This window comes from Lissotriton vulgaris, chromosome 6, assembly GCF_964263255.1.
Source record: "Lissotriton vulgaris chromosome 6, aLisVul1.2, whole genome shotgun sequence".
Taxonomy (NCBI): domain Eukaryota; kingdom Metazoa; phylum Chordata; class Amphibia; order Caudata; family Salamandridae; genus Lissotriton; species Lissotriton vulgaris.
This window is the reverse complement of record NC_141694.1, coordinates 516,752,185-516,766,529: the sequence shown is the minus strand read 5'-3', so window position 1 is coordinate 516,766,529 and position 14,345 is coordinate 516,752,185.

Here is a 14,345-nt window from a genome sequence, read left to right as displayed (position 1 = left end):
TTCTTGTTCGTATTGTAGAAGTTCTTGAGTTTTCAAGTAGGGGTCAAAAACGTATTCAACATCTGTTGCAGCAAGAGAATTAACCAATTGTATCCATCTCAGATGTAAAGCTTTTGCATGTGGAATGCTCGCTTTTGTCACTGCCTCTAAGGCAGGTACAAGAGTAACAAACTTTATAAGTTTTCACTGCGCGAGGGCTCTCTCTTTTGCTACTGCAGTTTGATCCACTGTCCGAATTTTTTCTGTTGAAGTGAATTTCATTTCAGCCTGTGTGTACAAGTGTGATTTGTAAGCTATTGATACCTTTTCACCTTCATTAAAGGTTAAGTACGTGAATCCTCATCTCCCTGGGATGATTCGGATTACAAGGTTGCATCCGTTTACGCATGTCTGTAAATGGGTTGGTGCTAACATGTCAGTTTGCACTGAACGCAAAATTTCTGTGTGTTTTTGAGTCCAATTAGTTTGTTTGAAATCAGGTTTGATTAGTTCGTAGAGAGGTTTAACCCTTTCTGCGTAGTTCAGAATGTAAGTTCTTCCGAAATTCAGGAATCCTAGAATTGACTGCAGGTTTTTCAGTGTTTTTGGAGGTTGCAGCAGCGCACATTTTTCTAAAAAGTTTGCTGCCAGGCTTTTGCCTTCACTTGAAAGTTCGTATCCTAGGAATAGGACGTTGAGGTGGGCAATTCTTGATTTCTTAAAATTGAATTTGCACCCTTCAGAGGTGAAGCCAAGTATTATGGTGTTCACTCTGTTCAAGTGCCTGTCCAAATCATCATCTGCAAGATAGATGTCATCGACATAAAATAATGCCTCATCATCATACCTTTATAGTAACTCTGTTACTCTAGCTGAAATAACCCTGGACTATTCTTGAATCCCTGTGGGAGACGACAGAAGTGACGCTGTGTCCCCATAATTGACAACAGCACCTTAGGAGGATAGGCAAGAAGGTTGTTCCCGGTCTCCTCCTGGTTCTCAGAACACATTTTGGCCAAAGTCCTCAGTTTTGGATAATGGCCATCTGGGCACTTAGAACCACTATTAAGGGTCCAGAACTGACGGGACACCTCTCGGGGTCTCAGGAATCACCCAGGCTGGGCCCAGGTATGAGTTCAAGACAGTAGGAGACTGTAACGTCCCTGTGGCTCTGAACAGACAGCCAGGAAACTAGACCTTGGAGTCACTTCTGGTAGTCCTGTTTGCAAGTGTAGATGCAGGGCAGGTCTCTGAGGGTTCAAGGTAGGCTATAGGTAGCAATGTAGGCCTTTCAGGCACAGCAGCAGTCTGGGAGAGTGCACAGCAGGTCAGCAGCAGACAGTCATCTGAGAGTCCTTCTGCAGGTCCAGTGGTGAACGGAAGAGTGGGTCTGAAGGTACTATTTTTTATAACCTGGTGCCTTTCTTCTGGAAGGTGGTAAAAGCTTATGGAAAGTTTTCATTAAGTGCAGAGAATTTCCTGACTCCCCTGACATGGCTCCAAGATGGATGCAGTGACAAGCATGGTCATTAAGTCCTTTGTGCAAATGCAGACCAAGCTATACAGGTGTAAGTGGGGATGTGCTCAGCTCCACCCCCCATCCTGCCAGCAGATGGTAGATTCAGTAACACAATCTCTCTATTGTGTGATTGTCTGTGAGGAATTCACATGGTCTTATTGTCAGTTACACCTAGTCATGTGATTTAGGCCGGGCTACATGCACAAAAGGGGCAAGGGCAGGAAAATACTAATTTCTAAAAGTAGCATTTTCAAAATTATAATGAAAAATCTGACTTAACAATTAAAGAGGGGTTATCATTACAATTCCATGGTTACCAAACATGCTATAGATACCATATCTCAATTAGAAATTACAGCCTATTAAATGTAATAAGGAATCCCCACTGTTATCCTATGGCAGGGGGAGGTTTCACAGTAATGAAAAACACATTGGGGAGTTTTGCACTCCAAGGACTTACACAACACCCTGCCCTATTGGCTATACAAGGCGTAGCTTAGGGGTGACTTACATGTAATAAAAGGGTAGCTTAAGGCTTGGCAAGGGTTTCAAATGTTAAGTCGACTTGGCAGTGTCCCTCTGGATTCAGGCTGCAATGGCATGACTGGGAAAGGTTTTGGAGGGCTACTTAAGTGGGTGGCACAATAAGTGCTGCTGCCCTACTGGTAGCATTTAATTTAGAGGCCCTGGGTATATGTTCTTCCATTCTACCCTATATGCCAATTTGGAATAAGCCAATCAAACCAAGTTTTAGGGGAGTGGGATTTGAGTACTGGTTAGCACAGAGTCCTAAGGCCAACACAAATGAATTCAGAAAAAAGTGGAGGAAAAAAGACAAACGATTTGGGGGTCAGGGTCAGGTGCAACATGCTCCAAGGGATGCTGAACGCATCACACTTCTACCAAGTCTAACCTTGCAAGGAGATGGCGCAGGGAGTGCCTCATTTTTACATTATATGTCATGGATTGTGCCATGCAGTTCAGTGCACTATCAAGGACACAATTGAAATTTCCCAACCAAATCATAGGGTCTCTCAAGTATTTACTTTCTTTAAGGCCAAGGCATAGTATTGTTCAGCATCATCTGTATTGGGAGGATAGAGACCCAGCAGCATTGTGTCCCAACCATTGAGCGGTTCATGCATTACAACATATGTCTCCTCTGTGTCACCATCCATAGAAATGACCTCAAATTGCCTCTGGGGTGCAAACCATTGGCTGAAGACAGCTGATAGCCAGAAACCGGTCCTAGGATGCTTGATTCTGGTCCAGGGAAGACATGGCTTGGCAGTTCAGGCTGGACTGTTCACATGAGGCACAGGATCAAGACTAATTTGCATAAGGCCATGTCTGAACTGGGGTGGCTTGGTGAGCAAAATAACGATGGATTAAACCCAGATCTGTGACTGGGGTGAATGTTTTTCCATTGTCCAACATTCCGTCCACCATCTTATGTGTTGTGCAAACCATTTCCCAACCCCACTGCACACTGTAGTGAACATGATTAAACATCCCCTTCCATTTATTTCTCACATTTTCCCCCTCTTCAGCTGGTAAATATGTCTCCTAGAGGCAACCCACCTGTATCTCAATGCCATGCAAATTATTTCCCATTTTGGCTCATTTCATATAGATATTTGTACCCTGGACATTCCAGGAGAGCATTTTAAGTTGGTCTTCCATTTCTGATGCCCATTCTGGTCTCTATACCATCTGTAATTAAACAACAATCACACTCCTCTGTGTCACGATGCAGTTTCTTTGTGGTATTCATACTAAATCATTGAAAAAACATAGGTGTCCATGTCAATAAGTAGTGATCTATGCGCACACCAATAGGCAGATCCCTGTCAGACATCTGGACCAACTAGCACACATAGGGGGTCATTACGATTGCGGTTTTTCCGCATCCTCGGGGCCGGCGGAAAAACCGCAGCGGACTGACCAAAGACCCACCGCCACATTAGGATGGCTGGTGGGTCCTGGTTTCCGTCCGCAGTTTTTCCGCCGCAGTGGGATTACAACCGCGGCGGAAAAGCTCTAATATGGTGACGGTGTCTTCCAGACACCGTCCACCATATTAGGATGGCCAGTGAGTTATGCTTTTCCGCGGCGGGTTTTCCGCCGTGGAAAAGCATACGGAACTTCACTGCGGGGGCCCGTTGCGGGCCCCCTAGGTGAAGGGGGGGTGGGGGGTGCACATGGGGGGTACCTATGGTACCCCCCTGCATTTGCATGCAGAAAGCGGCAGGCACCGCGCGGTGCTTGCCTCTTTCTGCATGCAAATGCAATGCGTGCATTTTTAACATTGCCGCGGGTGCAGCTTGAAGCTGCACCCGCGGCAATGTTAAAAATAGAGGATGTGACCGCCAGGGTGGCGGTCACATCCTAATTGCACAGGAGGGAACTCCACATGCCATGCGGAGGTTCCCTCCTGCTCTGGGGTCGCGGACGGACGCAAGTCCGTCCGCGATCCTAATCGACCCCATAGTGTGTGCATTAGGAACTAAAAGAAATTGGATTGAGAGAAGAAATCACCCCATGAGCAACCATTGGAAAACGCTGTGTTGCGAGCAGGATTCCAAGATGGCCGCCGCTTCAAAAGATACCTTTGCGGTCTAGTTTATTTTCCCACAGGTGCCTGAAACTAAGGTGAAGCGCGTGCTCAATAACGAATGCGCACTACACCAGAGATATTTCCAGAAGTAGTACCTAGAGTTTAGCGCTCCTTATTGATTCTTGTTCCATGACGGAGACCGCGCTCAGTTTTTTCCCATTTTGCAACGCCAGTCTATTCCTCATCAGAAGTCTCTTTCCTTGTCTCATTGAGCAGTTTACAGAGGTTGACATCTAAAGAAAAGGGTGTTGTGGAGGCGTTCCTTCTCTCAACGCCCCTCCTATCTGGAATCCCTGACAAGATTGTTCAGTCAACGATTTAACTGCTGTTCCCTGTATTCAACAAAAGAGAGATAAGTGGTTGCATATTTTCTTACTAAAATTATTACAAACTAGAAAATAAGAAAACAAAGGATAAGGACAGAGAGACTTACCTTGTTGAATTATCACCAATGCTGTAAATAAGAAGCAGAGAGAAGTTAAATGTCAATAGTAGGAATAATGTACAGATAAGGTCTAAAAAAGTGTTAAATAGTTTTTCCCACAAGAATAATAATAAATAAGACTAAGAGAGTAAAAGACAGTCTCGGCAGGAAGATAAGTAAGACATTAGAATAACATTAAATAGTTATAGAAAGAACTGAATAGAAAACATAATAATTACATTCTTGCTTGATAGATTTAAAGCGTCCAGAGAACTGTTACCAAATACCTGAAAAGAGAGAAAGAAGAGAAGCTAGATATCTGGAGCCATAGGTATTTGGTAGAGTTAAGATTGTTAATTAGAATTAGTTTAGAGTAGAGTAGGAAGTACATTAATGTTTCTCTTTATTCTTACCCGGAATTCTCGGATTCTGAGTCTGCGGGATGGACGAAAGACAAGAGAAGCTGAAAGAACAGGTCCAGAACCAGTCTCTTCTGTTCTTCGTTATTTTATCCACTCCCCCTTTCCCTTAGGGGTCTTCTAGGGTCTAGATCATAATTAGGACTCCCAGTTGTATGGTATTTATTTTTTTCGCATTTCCGTCTGTATTTATCCATATTTTTTTTTTGCCCACTTTACCTGTATTCATCCATATTTATTGTGTGTTTTGCGGATAAATGAAGTTGTAAAACTGTACATTTCCATATTTATTTAACTGTTTGACACACACTCATACTTTGATATCTGTCTGTTTTAGCTATTTCAGCTGCCAATATTATATAACAAAACATCCACTGGTAAACATTAGCATTATACCACAAACTTAATATTTAATGAAATTACATTGTGTTTTTCATAATTTCCCTTGCTGTCCATCTGCTCAGCTGTTGAATTCATGAAAGACAGCAGAGTCCCTTAAAAGATGCCCAATTTTCTGTATTTATCCACTTTTAAAAATAAAATGCAGACAGAAAACACATGTTTTCTGTCTGTGTTTATCTGTAAAAATCTGTAAAAACGGAAAACTGGGAGCCTTAATCATAATCAGACTCTGATGCATCCTTGAGAGGGAGTTGGGAACTAGCATCTTCTGTTCCTGTGCAAGTCTGTGGTAAGAACTTACTCTTAGTCTTGACAATCACCCACCAAAAGGCATGTCACCTGAGGAACTGTAAATCCAAATTCAATAGGAACTATCAAACAGCTAACAAGTCAACTGCACCCTCCCTCCACAACAGTGTCATACAATACCAGTGGTAGCCAGAGGTCCCTGCATTGACCCAGGGGACAGGCCTAAAAAACATTCAGCCAGGTGAATCCTCCCGGCCCAAAGCACGATCAGAGGGCACAACAGCATCCGTAGGCTGTATTCGGGATCCAAGTGAATTTTCCAGGGCTCAAGCTTCTTGAGATCTTGGAGAGCTAGCAGCCATATTTTGACGCCCTGTACCAAGTTGTTTGTTGATTTTTTCTAACCATTTCCAAGCTTGTTGCTGATGCTTGAAAAAGTAGAAGTTGTTATCATGCACAATCTTTAACTTGGCCAGAAGGAACATCATGTACTTCACCTATTGATATTGGCAAACTCAATTCAATGCCTTAAATGATCTCCTCATCTTTTGGACCTAGGGAATGTAATAGGGGATAAAAAGTATCTTTGCATTCTCTGTGAGGAGAGCCCTCTGGGGGAAACATCCTTTAGGACACAAATTTTACCACGCAGTACCTTTACAACGCAGGTTTTTTAACGCAAGTCATTACAACGACTTGCGCTGGGGGGCGCTCTAGGATAGGTAATAGTTTAAGTTACTATCCAACACCTTCCCTACTATCCAAGGGGACTAGAGTTGGAATAGTAAATTAAACTATTCACTATCCAGCACCCCCCAACGCAAGTCGTTGTAACGACTTGCGTTGAAAAACCTGCGTTGTAAAGGCATGCGTGGTAAAAGCATGCATTGTAACAACGTACATCCGCACTCTGGTGGCATGTCTCCTGCAGAATTATGCCTCTATCTTTATAGTTCAAAATTCTGAAGATTATGATATCGATTCATTATACTTGCAATTTGAATTTTTTTAATGTATTTTAAGTGCCATTAATAACTGATAAATGTAAATTTCCCATATTTATTTAATACAATAAAAAAGCAAGTAATTGTATTAAAATGTGTAAAGAGCCTGTGTTTGCATAAATATTCAAGTTAAAGAAAACAATGAATGATTAGTACATGGGGTAAAGCTAGAGATAATTAATAATAAAAAATAAATGGAATGAAAAAACACTAGGGTAATTATGAGTTATAAAGTTTGGTCAAACATAATTATGAAATTAAAAGGTTATAATTTGATGTATGAAGAAGTAGATCTGCCACATTTGAATAGGAGGGCTCACTTTGGGTTCATTAGTGTTGATTTTCTGTCAATGACATGATAACAGGTTATCCTCACCCTATCTTAATTTGTTTTGGCAGTTAATCATTGGCTTTTCTGTTAATCATGGAATTGCTGATGAGAGAGAGAAGTTATTCCTCAGGCTTTCCCAGAGACATCAAGTTATTTTAGACAGATGTTTCCACTTCTATCAGATCACCTAGATTGAGAATGTCTATACAATGTCATTTGCAGACAACATACAACTTATACTCTCCCTCTTGGACAAGTCTCCAATACAAGAAACAAGTTCACTGCCTGCATGACCAATGTCGCTAGCCGGAGGAAAGACAACTGTCTGAAGCTCAACACCGACAAGACAGAATTAGTGATCTTTGGCAAGAGCACCTCACCATGGGACTCCAAATAGTGGCCGGCTGAACTTGGACCCACACCCAGAACTCATGTCAGCAACCTTGGAATAATCATCAACAACAAACTGGAAATGACTGCATGAGTCAGCGCCATCACTGCATTCCGACCCTGAAGATGATGAGTAAGATCTTCAAATTGCTTCCAAGTAACTCTAGAAAAACTGTCACAAACCTGCCTATTCACCAGAAAGTAAGACTATGGAATCCCCTCAACATCCAGGATCACAAGATAACAAAACTAGATGCCTGCAAACTATCCTCAACCTCTCACACAAAAATCATATCAAACCACACCTCAGAGAGCCACACTAGCTCCTGATAAACAGACACGCTCAATTCAAATGCCTCACACAGACATTGAAGGCACTACACATCTCATGCCCCACCAACCTGAACAGTAGCATCTCCTTCATACAGCCCACCAGACACCTCCCTTTCACAGGACTCCTACTCACACGTGCATATACAGAACCAGATCAGGAGGATGCTTGTTTCCTTACATCTCTCCTAAAGCATTGACTGACCTTTAACTCTGAATCAGCGACTTCCCCACTCTTCTGGAAATGCACAAGCAGCTGAAGGCCTGGCTTTTTAATTAACCAAACTCCATTGGCGGGGCTAGGAGCACACACCTGCTTAGCACCACCAAACACTCACGGATGTGCATTACAAATACACATAGCATAGCAGGCTTGAATGGTGTCTCTTCTGCCAGATATTTGATGTCTTAATGTTATAATAATACATTCTTCTTTGACATAAGAAATTATATCGTTACAAGCAAGACGGTGTCAAGCGTCGACGTTTCGGTCCTTCTTCGGTTAATTAATTCCATAGGACCATCCTCAGGACCAGTTGCTCAAAAATATCCAGAACCACCAGACGGTGATTGTAAGGCTTTACTGAGCAAAAATCTTCCCAAATTAAAATGCTTGAATCTATCCAGCAGATTAGTCGGGAGATAACTATTCCAACCGAGACATACGGTGTACTTTCAATCACTTGTGCTCAGGCGTTTTCGCATTCAACTTCCTCACGCCTCGATAACTCGGTTATGGTTCTGGATATTTTTGAGCAACTGGTCCTGAGGATGGTCCTATGGAATTAATTAACCGAAGAAGGACCGAAACGTCGACGCTTGACACCGTCTTGCTTGTATTGATATCATTTCTTATGTCAAAGAAGAATGTATTATAATGAGAAGTTCTCTCGTACATGGTATTTTGTTTGATCCATGTGAATAGCATGAGGTGTTATATACTACGGAAAACAATTAACTGTTTTAGTAGTTTTGTTGCCAAACTTAAATTTTGATGAAAAAATACTCTAACAAATCAAGTTGTTGGAAATAAAAAACAGTAAGAAACTGTATCTACCTTGCCTCTGATGAATGATTGATCACTTACAGTGACAGTACTAATTAATGAAGAAATGTTTAAACAATTCCTTTGAGGACAATTGTAAATCTGTTATTGATTATACCCAGTCCTCACGGGATTATTGGGTGGCTCTGTCTTTTTTGAATATCAATGTTATAATGGTATCCTACATTTTGACAGTTTTTTGGGCTCATTGTACAGCATTGTGGTATGCTGTGTGTCGTAGAAACCCTCTGAGATCCTTCACTTCTTTTAACACTGCACTCCTGACTGGTATTATGAGGCATGTCATCGATAGCTAACTCACTGAAAACACAAGCTCTGGGTGTCAGGAACATCAACACAGTATGCATTACTCATGATCAGATTAAGAGGGAATTTGTTAAGGAGGTGAACCAAGGTTCCTGGACATAGGCATTAGGTAAATGTATGGATCCTTATCGATATTTTGAATACTATTTTCACATATTTAATATTGAATGTAGATTTAAGTAACATTCTATACATCTATGATGGAAGCCAACATGTTTTCTACATGGTGGATCCTTCTTAGACCAAAATGGCTTCAATATAGTGAGGGTCACAAATTAATTTGAGCAAGAATGTGGCAGCCATCTTTGAACTCTACTATATAAATGTGCTTACTCTAGAGACCTTAGTTTCCCTGACATATTTTGTCATCTGCTTGGGTTTTGCTCAGTTTGAATTTGAACTGTGCTACAATTATCTCATTAAAAATCTATGTAAAATCCTCTTCATAATATTAGCTGAATTTCTTCAGTGAAACCGATTGTTGTCAGAGTACAATCTGCTATCCCTGCTAAAGACTTTGTACCACATATTTTATTGGATTTTCTCAAAGTATTTTACATTTTTTCGATATTATCCAAGGGGTAAACGTCTTTTACAACGCAGTGTTTACACTGCACGACCTTTACCACGCTGCCATTACAACGCAAGTCGTTACTACGACTTGTGCTGGATGGCGCTGTTGGTAAAGGAATTTTGTAATTTTATATTCCAACACCTTCCCTACTGTTACGTGGACTGGTGTTGGAATATAAAATTATAATATTCCTCAATCCGCACCCTCCAAAGCAAGTCGTTGTAGCGACTTGCATTGTAATAACCACGTTGTAAAGTACCGCGATCTAAAAGATTGCGTTGTACTGACGTACATCCATTCAAGGTAACTGAGGGATTAGAATCTGCAACCATGCATCATCACACAACAGAAGAGTTAGACTTTATGCTAGCATCACACATTAATGTGATGCTAATAATTTAATAATTGTTGTTTATTTATTCTCTTGAGGACTCAAATCCGTGAGATGAATCCATTCCAGGATAGGGTGCTATACAGTAATGCTTGTCTTTTCCAATTCGCTTTTCCCTTGTTTCCTCATGAATGCATTCTTAGCCCTGTCAGAGTTCAATGGAGATGTGATGGTGCAGCATTAAAATCCAGACATCCCTGCAGTGGAACTGTGAGGGTGACAATGGACTTCATTACAAAGACCATAGTAGTTCTATTTCAGCTGGTGAAATATGATTCCGGCTTAAATGGGATTACACAATCCAGTGTAAATTGAAGGATCTGGAGTATTTCACCTGTAGACTGCACCTGCTAAAACTAGATGTAGTTTACATGTGAAATGAGGAATAACTAGGGTAATGAAGACCAGAAATACTGCTTCCCTGGATAATTCCTCAACTCTCAGGAAATACATATATCATCAAGTAGCTCTTCTTAGAACCCTACCTGCAGTTACTGAGCATAACTTAAGGTGACCTCAACATAAGGCCCTATGTGTTAATGCGCCCCTGCCTAATGTGTGAATGTGCACTTGCTCAAACATCTTCAAGATTTATCTTTTAGACTTAGAAACACATTTAGAATATAGCTGTTAGACTTGCCAGCCTTAGGGTGGTCTTCCCTCAAACATGTTAGCTTCACCTCTCCTATTTTTGCTGATCTAGTTTTTGCTGGCATTAAATCCATATTTGTATGGACTACTCACCCTAAAAAGGGCCTGGGGGACATCATGGAAATTAATAAATAATAATAATAATAAGTCCATTTGTAAGCGCAATGGTTACACTAATGCCAGTGTGTCCCCGCGCTGCGGTAAAGTCAGCCAGAAATCAGAAGCCCAGAGCCCTCACCCAACTATACTTGGGGAAAGAGAAATGTTTTAAATTTTTTCCTAAAAACATCTCTCCTGGGTCTCCATCTGGAGCTCCGTAATTAAGATGAGCTATTGACCTGAGTCCTGAAGGACTGGGTTTTTCTAAGACCCAGCGGTGCCAGGGATAACACCTAAAACCTTCGTGGGTAACCTGTTCCGGCGTACAAATGACAGAGACACGGGACACTTCCTTCAGCGTCAAAGATTCGAGGTTTATTACTGCAGGGAACACAGAAGTCACAGGAAGTACAACACGTGTAGGTTCGAGGAGTCTGCTTCAACTTGTATCTGTGGATCGCTCCTCTTATACAGTTTTCGTGCATAGGATAACATGGTACACAAAGGTTTACAACTTGGTTCCCATCGTAAAGACCATAAGGGGTCGCTTTCATGTATTCAGGGCCCGGAACATAAGTACAGTAACGTTTGGTAGTCCCCAACTGTAAAAGTACATCTTCCCACCATTAGTACATTCCAATCAGTAGTAAACAAATCAAGGAAGAGACAGAAACAGGTGCAGAGGAAGACAGGAACAGTGAGCAGATCGAAAAGGGTGTAAAAGGGGTGGTATCGGGAAACACGAGCTGCAGGCATCAAAGGGGACGTGCCTAATGAATGCACAACTGAGACAATAGACCAGCACGGCAAGATGAGCCTCGAGCGGGGCCATCTGCCTTACAGTATCATCCCCCTCATCATAAAGACACTTTCAAAGGAAACGTGTCTTCCGCAAAAGTTTGGGAATCCCAGGGTCGCGAAGCGGACAGCATCCGTTCGCTGGCTACTTGAGGGCAAGAAACAAAATGGATGCCGTATCTAAGATGGAACCCGTGGGTTCAGATGAAGAAACTCATGAAACAAACGAACGGTTTAGGCTAGCACAGCGAAAACGCGTACACCCACTAAACTCGTCATTTGCGGTTCATAGATACCAGACTCGACCATATTCGTGCGAGTCGAAAACACCACTTACAATTGTCACGGAACCTCAGACGCTCCTTTTGCCCTCATGTAGGCAAGCACTAGTCGGAATCATAATCGATCTCGATATTCATCAGACCATCTAGATGCTGCTGCAACATAATTCTATCCATCAGAGTTCCTTTGGTAACAGGCGGCTGCCTTATACACGTCGTAGCACTGAGGCCACATAAGGCAGGACCACACTGCACACAAAGACAACACGTGAACAGGAATGCTACAACAACCCCGATGATCATCAGAATTTTCCAAACCCAAGTCGACATTAGGCCCCAAAACCACCCAAGTAGCGTCCAATCCCGCAACTTCGAGATGGCTTGATAGACAGTCGGAGCGTTGTCTGGAATGAAAATACAACAGCTCGAATGGATCACCTTACATACTCCACCTCGATCTGCTAAAACAACATCTAAAACCATACGATTTTGTAACGTCATAAGCCTATCAGCCTGAAGCTCTGCTGTGATATTACCAAGGGCACTGGCAGTGATATTAGCTGTCGATTCCACCACTCGAGTCAACTGTCTCAGGTTCCTACTATTGATCATAGGCCCCCAAAACGGCAAGAAACCCTTGAAAAAGTCTCCTGCCTCTTTACTGGCAGTGTCCTCTTTGCTAATCACGCCCCTCACAACTCTGGTCTTGTGGTAATCGGAGGCGACTATAAAAGTCGGTGGCAGCAAGTTTGCAATATAACATGTGCCCGCAAAGTCAAGGGGCAACCATGTATATGCACGGTCATAACAGACAAAGTACGTACCCTTGGCAGTCAGGAGAACAGGGGAAGAGAGCATTGGTAAGACATACGTCTCAGAGCAAGCACTCTCTCCAAGGTGAGCTCTCGGGCTTCGGCCACGGCCTTTTAGACAGAAATTACCAAGGTGGGGTACGATCTATATTGGAGACGAGCTTTTAAGCTGTCTTTCGCCTACGAGCGCACTATACTCAACCTCACTCAGATCCCTATAGGCTCGCACCTCTTCCTCTGGGATGAGCGACGGCTCATAGATATCCCTATCTAAATCAGCAATCGCTATTGCCAAAGGCTTATGGTACGGACCGGGACCAAAGTGCGGAGAACGTGGCTCTCGATTGGGGTAAGAATCTAGCGCGCTTCGAAACATTGTTTGGAATGCTCGAGCTGAACCCTGGGAACTGTAAGGAAGGACCAAGTACGGAATTCCCTTATCGGTGGTATGTGGCATTAACCCACACACCCAACAATTGGTGGTGTTCATCACCAACTGATGCTGATGAAGGAGCTGAACGAAGGAATTGTTCATAAATTCCGCACGTCTAACCTGCTCGTGTTGGAGTAAGATGTGGAAGGAATGAGGAGAAACAGTAGAGGTAGGCTTAGGTTCAGAAGAAGGGGTAGGTGAGGCAGAAGGCAACAATGACTGTATCATGTAATACACCCCACCCACCAATAACGAAGAAACAGTTAAAAACAGAAGGAACACCTGAAACATGAAGCATTTTGTACGAGCAATTTGTTGCAACTTGAATCTTTGGGCCTGAGCTTTTTCCAATTCCGACAGCTTCGAGAAAGCCATCCTCTAAAACCGTCCGCTACGTTCTTGACGCACTTCGTTCTGTGTAGCAGTAGTCAATCCCCAGGAGTTCCCAGGAACCGACGGTCTCCGACCTAGTGTCAAGACCTACTAATCAGAAGGAAGTACCCGCGCGGCCCTACGGTCCACCCGGATGTAAGGTATCTTTAATTTACAAATATGTACAAAATCTCCTAGCTGTGGAAGCAAAACACATACGTGGAAAAAAGGCTCAAAATTTTACGAAATCACAATTATGCAAGTGTGTTCAGACTCTGTAACGGCAAATGGGGTAACGTGGATGTCAGGGGAGAAAGCAAAAATATTTATTAGTCTCTAGTATTGGATCGAAGAAAATATCGGCTTCTCCCAGGACGTGTCTGTTCGTCAAACAGTTGATCCGATGTTGAAACAGAGTTCTGTTGATCAGTCAATTGTTCAGATCTCGAGTTTTGCGATGACAAATGTTCAACAATGTCGTTCTGCTGCACTGAGGACTCTCCAACAGGCTGAGCATCGCTAAAAGGGGCAAAGGTCGGCACAGTTTCTGTTTCAGACGAGGCGATGCCCTTCCTCACCCACGAGTCTGCTGGTAAAGGTATAGGTACCTTTTTGGTATGGGTGGCATGCACCCAGTTCTTGCGTCCTTCCAAATGAACAGCAGTCCTCGTGGCAAGGAGCACTTGGTAGGGTCCGGTAAAACGAGGCTCAAGGTTACGCTTCCGTCCGAAGTTCCTCGTCACCACCCAGTCTCCGGGCTGGAGCTGGTGCCTGGACCCTCCGTCTGCGTCGGCAGTGCTTCAAAGACCTGTTGGTGAATTAACCTCAGTTTAGCAGTCAGATCATGAAGATAATCGATCAACATCGGGTACTCAAGATCAGAAAACACACTGGGTCT